This window comes from Tachysurus fulvidraco, chromosome 18 (assembly GCF_022655615.1).
Source record: "Tachysurus fulvidraco isolate hzauxx_2018 chromosome 18, HZAU_PFXX_2.0, whole genome shotgun sequence".
NCBI classification, from domain to species: domain Eukaryota; kingdom Metazoa; phylum Chordata; class Actinopteri; order Siluriformes; family Bagridae; genus Tachysurus; species Tachysurus fulvidraco.
Genome location: NC_062535.1, coordinates 5869725 through 5877739, shown reverse-complemented (window position 1 = coordinate 5877739; position 8015 = coordinate 5869725).

The following is an 8015-nucleotide window of genomic DNA, read 5'->3' as shown; positions in this document are numbered from 1 at the left end:
TTGTCACCAGGCTCGCCAAAACATACAGCATAAACATATGACAAAACAAACAAAGAACAATTTCATGGCATGAGAGAACTAGTTGTCCCTACGACCACCACCAGTAATGATTGTGATGCATGGTTTGAATCCACTGTGGCAAGGGGGCCCAAATGTGACGGCCCGCATGTAGGGATCCCCAAATGTCTTTGTGGCGATAAGTGTGGAAAGCTCGAGTTATGGGAACAACCACCTCCGAATCACCCCGTGCCCATGAGTCCATGAAAGTGGGTTGCCCTTGCATATCCTGTAGACCTTGTCGCACATCTTTGGTGTGAGATGTCCAGAGTTTATATCCACAAAAGAATAACGTACAGTACTGGTGTACGGCGGCCTGCCGTATATGGCGGGTAATAATATACGCATGTGCACGTCATACGTCCATACGTCGAGGCCACACAAAAAGAATGACGTACCTCATGTGTGTACCTGCAAAAACAATCCCCTGTCCAGAGAATAATCATTCTAAACCCACAGTTCTTCAGGGAGGACTAGATCTGCGTGTGCAAGGATAAGTGACATGGGGACACCAGCAGGCAAAGTGCAGGACATAAATATGTATCATTATATGGAGATTTATCACACTCGTCCACACCTCTAGTAGGCATTACATAGGGCGTTTGATTAGACCGGTCATGGCATATTGCACAGGTACTGTTTGCAGCAACCTGGTGAGCGGTTTCTGTCAGCCACTGTCGATAGAGGTTTTCCTCGGTGCCGTCAGCTATGGTATTGTTTTGGTTAATACTGGTCACTTTAACGTAATCCTGGAGTGCCCCGTTGACAACAATGCTGGTTGTTGGATCTTGGGTCGCTTCCCCTGGTCACTTAAGTTGAATCTCTAGGGTCAGGGTGTAGTGAGACAATGACTGGTATTTCAACCACTGTATCGGGTCTGATACTACTGCCGGAAAGGGAGCAGTGTAGTCAAAGGAATACATCATAAAGTACAATGTGTCATTCCATATTTTCCTTTGCTTGCTAGCATGGGCGAATAATCCTAGAGCACACTTTGTGACTTTCAATAGCTGTCTCGGCTGATGTCCTGTCAACTCCTGCTATTATGGGATAGGAGCTTTTCCCCTGAAAAACTGTGCGTCCTCCTATAGTGGCGGAACCTGTGCCTGTACTACGTCTGAGCCGTGAGCCTGATTCGGAAATGTTATAGGGCAGCGAATCATTATGATTGTCATTTGATTGTAGGGTATAGGCATGAATTTTAACTGTAAGAATTCCTACTGTGATTACCAGATTCAGAAGTATGCCTATCACACATGCCATATAAAAGATTTGTACAGTTAATCTGTCCTTATATTGTTCATGAGTTCCATCGAGTTTATCTAGTGGTTTCTCGTCTGTGCTCTTTGGGGTGCGGCTAGTTGCACCATGATTCACAAACGTTCTGTTACAACTTTAGTTCTCGAATAAGGAGTTAAGTACCTCAAAGTCTACAGCTTTGAACTGACCAGGGGGAGGGCCTTGTTGATCCGTGCTTGAACCCGCTGCTGATCCTAAAGGTGTATTGTTTAGCGTGGCTAGTGAGGTCGGTAAAATATCTAATCCCTCGTTGAGCTTGTGTAAACTCTTGGGTTACCCTCAACAATGTCATCTACAGGGGCTAGGATTGATGTCTCGACATTCCTTGGCAGGTGGATTTGCTGTGTGCGCGCTCTAGCTCTGGCTCGTGTTCCAGTGGCAGGGCCTGTCACTAAATCAGGACCATAGGGATCACTATCATCCTTGTCGTCAGGATACGGAATCCTGTGTTGCTTTGATTTCAACAATGTCTCTCAGTCTTTTTCTTTTCTTTTTTCGGTGGGTGACTGACCTGCCAGCTGTTGTCCTGCCTCAGACGTGGAGGGCTGTTCCCCGGTTCTTTGTTCTACGGTGAGTGGCTGTGTTTGGGGCTGCGCCCCTGTCTTTGAAGTTGAAGGTTCTTCCCCAGTGTCTGCTGCAGCTGTCGCACGACAACAGTGATTAAGGTGATACCAGTATTCCTTACCTTCGACCTTGACTGCAGTGGGGGTAGCTAACACCACTTTAAAAGTTGTTTCTCTCCGATGTTTTCTTTTGAATGTTCTCATGTACACGTAGTCTCCTTCTTCTACCTGGTTATGTGGCTCTCATACTGTAGAAACATCTGTGGATATAAGAGTCTGTGGACACGGGTTAAACGTGTTACATAACTTGATATTTCGCCTTCCAATTGTTCCAGCGATGGGCTCTTATAGGGTCCTTGCGTAAATGCTACAGGCATCGGCTTGCCTGTCACCATTTCATGAGTTGTCAAGTATGTTTTACGGTTGCCTGCGAATGCATTTTCATCAGAGCCAATGGCAACGCCTGTACCCAATTCAGGCTTGTGCTAGCGCATATTTTTGCAATTTTCTCTTTCAAAACGCCGTTGGCTCTTTCTAGTGAGCTTGGGTGATAGACACATCCCATCTTATGTTGGATGCACAACGCTTGTGCAAGTGATTCGATTACTGTATTTACAAAATGAGGTCCATTATCTGAACTCAACTGATCTGGGATACCAAACCTCGGGATTACTTCTCTACACAAGAATTTTGCCACTGTCTAGATCCACCAATTATTAGAGCTCGTCCTAAATATTCCACCTTTCTTCAGCAGAATAGTACACATTGGTCTTTCGATTGGCTACAAATCAGTAAGTCAGGTTCTCCATTTGTAAATTCACCAGATCTCTGGTCAGTACTTGGTTGAATATCGCTAGATTTTCACAATATCCTTGTTGCTCATAATATGTGAATGCAAACAAGTACTGAGAGTGCACTGGAACACTAAAAAAAATGCTTAACACAGATCAATTTCTGTATACCATTTTGTTCCCTCTGGAATGTCTTATCAACATATTGGTCTTTAATGTGAATTATCATATTTTGTATTACTTACCATGAAATAATGTAAAAAAAGTGTGAGCTAAAATGTAAGGTTGCACAAAAATCACGTTCTGACAGGGCTGAGAGCTGCGGAATCGTGTTTTCAGCACATGAGAAGCACGCAAGGATTCACTCAAAACACATGCTGCTGCCTAATATATCATGAATATGATGCTGCGAAACATAAATCATCAGTTATTCGAGCCTAAATCATTATTTTATCAACAGATTGGTCTTATTGTGAACTATCATATTTTGTATTACTTACCATGAAATAATGTAAAAAAAAAGGGTGTGCTAATGTAAGGTTGCACAAAAATTACGTTCTGACAGGGCTCAGAGCCGCGGAATCGTGTTTTCAGCACATGAGAAGCACGCTGGTACATGCGTGAGAGCATTCATTCAAAACACATGCTGCTGCCTAATATATCAATTGCAAAACACATGCTGCTGCCTAATATATCATGAATATGATGCTGCCACACACAAATCATCATTTATTCGAGCCTAAATCATGATTTTTATCAACAAATTGGTCTTTAATGTGAACTATCATATTTTGTATTACTTACCATAAAATAATGTAAAAAAGCTTTTTCCGAGATATCTGACATAAAAAAAGTGTCCTTTTATGTTTTAACATGCATGTACAAACATGCTTTCTGACGGTGCTAGAGAGCTGAGAGCTGCGGAATCGTGTTTTCAGCACATGAGAAGCACGCAAGGATTCACTCAAAACACATGCTGCTGCCTAATATATCATGAATATGATGCTGCGAAACATAAATCATCAGTTATTCGAGCCTAAATCATTATTTTATCAACAGATTGGTCTTATTGTGAACTGTCATATTTTGTATTACGTACCATGAAATAATGTAAAAAAAAGTGTGTGATAACGTAAGGTTGCACAAAAATTACGTTCTGACAGGGCTCAGAGCCGCGGAATCGTGTTTTCAGCACATGAGAAGCACGCTGGTACATGCGTGAGAGCATTCATTCAAAACACATGCTGCTGCCTAATATATCAATTGCAAAACACATGCTGCTGCCTAATATATCATGAATATGATGCTGCCACACACAAATCATCATTTATTCGAGCCTAAATCATGATTTTTATCAACAAATTGGTCTTTAATGTGAACTATCATATTTTGTATTACTTACCATAAAATAATGTAAAAAAGCTTTTTCCGAGATATCTGACATAAAAAAAAGTGTCCTTTTATGTTTTAACATGCATGTACAAACATGCTTTCTGACGGTGCTAGAGAGCTGAGAGCTGCGGAATCGTGTTTTCAGCACATGAGAAGCACGCAAGGATTCACTCAAAACACATGCTGCTGCCTAATATATCATGAATATGATGCTGCGAAACATAAATCATCAGTTATTCGAGCCTAAATCATTATTTTATCAACAGATTGGTCTTATTGTGAACTGTCATATTTTGTATTACGTACCATGAAATAATGTAAAAAAAAGTGTGTGATAACGTAAGGTTGCACAAAAATTACGTTCTGACAGGGCTCAGAGCCGCGGAATCGTGTTTTCAGCACATGAGAAGCACGCTGGTACATGCGTGAGAGCATTCATTCAAAACACATGCTGCTGCCTAATATATCAATTGCAAAACACATGCTGCTGCCTAATATATCATGAATATGATGCTGCCACACACAAATCATCATTTATTCGAGCCTAAATCATGATTTTTATCAACAAATTGGTCTTTAATGTGAACTATCATATTTTGTATTACTTACCATAAAATAATGTAAAAAAGCTTTTTCCGAGATATCTGACATAAAAAAAAGTGTCTTTTTATGTTTTAACATGCATGTACAAACATGCTTTCTGACGGTGCTAGAGAGCTGAGAGCTGCGGAATCGTGTTTTCAGCACATGAGAAGCACGCAAGGATTCACTCAAAACACATGCTGCTGCCTAATATATCATGAATATGATGCTGCGAAACATAAATCATCAGTTATTCGAGCCTAAATCATTATTTTATCAACAGATTGGTCTTATTGTGAACTGTCATATTTTGTATTACGTACCATGAAATAATGTAAAAAAAAGTGTGTGATAACGTAAGGTTGCACAAAAATTACGTTCTGACAGGGCTCAGAGCCGCGGAATCGTGTTTTCAGCACATGAGAAGCACGCTGGTACATGCGTGAGAGCATTCATTCAAAACACATGCTGCTGCCTAATATATCAATTGCAAAACACATGCTGCTGCCTAATATATCATGAATATGATGCTGCCACACACAAATCATCATTTATTCGAGCCTAAATCATGATTTTTATCAACAAATTGGTCTTTAATGTGAACTATCATATTTTGTATTACTTACCATAAAATAATGTAAAAAAGCTTTTTCCGAGATATCTGACATAAAAAAAGTGTCTTTTTATGTTTTAACATGCATGTACAAACATGCTTTCTGACGGTGCTAGAGAGCTGAGAGCTGCGGAATCGTGTTTTCAGCACATGAGAAGCACGCAAGGATTCACTCAAAACACATGCTGCTGCCTAATATATCATGAATATGATGCTGCGAAACATAAATCATCAGTTATTCGAGCCTAAATCATTATTTTATCAACAGATTGGTCTTATTGTGAACTGTCATATTTTGTATTACGTACCATGAAATAATGTAAAAAAAAGTGTGTGATAACGTAAGGTTGCACAAAAATTACGTTCTGACAGGGCTCAGAGCCGCGGAATCGTGTTTTCAGCACATGAGAAGCACGCTGGTACATGCGTGAGAGCATTCATTCAAAACACATGCTGCTGCCTAATATATCAATTGCAAAACACATGCTGCTGCCTAATATATCATGAATATGATGCTGCCACACACAAATCATCATTTATTCGAGCCTAAATCATGATTTTTATCAACAAATTGGTCTTTAATGTGAACTATCATATTTTGTATTACTTACCATAAAATAATGTAAAAAAGCTTTTTCCGAGATATCTGACATAAAAAAAAGTGTCTTTTTATGTTTTAACATGCATGTACAAACATGCTTTCTGACGGTGCTAGAGAGCTGAGAGCTGCGGAATCGTGTTTTCAGCACATGAGAAGCACGCAAGGATTCACTCAAAACACATGCTGCTGCCTAATATATCATGAATATGATGCTGCGAAACATAAATCATCAGTTATTCGAGCCTAAATCATTATTTTATCAACAGATTGGTCTTATTGTGAACTGTCATATTTTGTATTACGTACCATGAAATAATGTAAAAAAAAGTGTGTGATAACGTAAGGTTGCACAAAAATTACGTTCTGACAGGGCTCAGAGCCGCGGAATCGTGTTTTCAGCACATGAGAAGCACGCTGGTACATGCGTGAGAGCATTCATTCAAAACACATGCTGCTGCCTAATATATCAATTGCAAAACACATGCTGCTGCCTAATATATCATGAATATGATGCTGCCACACACAAATCATCATTTATTCGAGCCTAAATCATGATTTTTATCAACAAATTGGTCTTTAATGTGAACTATCATATTTTGTATTACTTACCATAAAATAATGTAAAAAAGCTTTTTCCGAGATATCTGACATAAAAAAAAGTGTCCTTTTATGTTTTAACATGCATGTACAAACATGCTTTCTGACGGTGCTAGAGAGCTGAGAGCTGCGGAATCGTGTTTTCAGCACATGAGAAGCACGCAAGGATTCACTCAAAACACATGCTGCTGCCTAATATATCATGAATATGATGCTGCGAAACATAAATCATCAGTTATTCGAGCCTAAATCATTATTTTATCAACAGATTGGTCTTATTGTGAACTGTCATATTTTGTATTACGTACCATGAAATAATGTAAAAAAAAGTGTGTGATAACGTAAGGTTGCACAAAAATTACGTTCTGACAGGGCTCAGAGCCGCGGAATCGTGTTTTCAGCACATGAGAAGCACGCTGGTACATGCGTGAGAGCATTCATTCAAAACACATGCTGCTGCCTAATATATCAATTGCAAAACACATGCTGCTGCCTAATATATCATGAATATGATGCTGCCACACACAAATCATCATTTATTCGAGCCTAAATCATGATTTTTATCAACAAATTGGTCTTTAATGTGAACTATCATATTTTGTATTACTTACCATAAAATAATGTAAAAAAGCTTTTTCCGAGATATCTGACATAAAAAAAAGTGTCCTTTTATGTTTTAACATGCATGTACAAACATGCTTTCTGACGGTGCTAGAGAGCTGAGAGCTGCGGAATCGTGTTTTCAGCACATGAGAAGCACGCAAGGATTCACTCAAAACACATGCTGCTGCCTAATATATCATGAATATGATGCTGCGAAACATAAATCATCAGTTATTCGAGCCTAAATCATTATTTTATCAACAGATTGGTCTTATTGTGAACTGTCATATTTTGTATTACGTACCATGAAATAATGTAAAAAAAAGTGTGTGATAACGTAAGGTTGCACAAAAATTACGTTCTGACAGGGCTCAGAGCCGCGGAATCGTGTTTTCAGCACATGAGAAGCACGCTGGTACATGCGTGAGAGCATTCATTCAAAACACATGCTGCTGCCTAATATATCAATTGCAAAACACATGCTGCTGCCTAATATATCATGAATATGATGCTGCCACACACAAATCATCATTTATTCGAGCCTAAATCATGATTTTTATCAACAAATTGGTCTTTAATGTGAACTATCATATTTTGTATTACTTACCATAAAATAATGTAAAAAAGCTTTTTCCGAGATATCTGACATAAAAAAAGTGTCCTTTTATGTTTTAACATGCATGTACAAACATGCTTTCTGACGGTGCTAGAGAGCTGAGAGCTGCGGAATCGTGTTTTCAGCACATGAGAAGCACGCAAGGATTCACTCAAAACACATGCTGCTGCCTAATATATCATGAATATGATGCTGCGAAACATAAATCATCAGTTATTCGAGCCTAAATCATTATTTTATCAACAGATTGGTCTTATTGTGAACTGTCATATTTTGTATTACGTACCATGAAATAATGTAA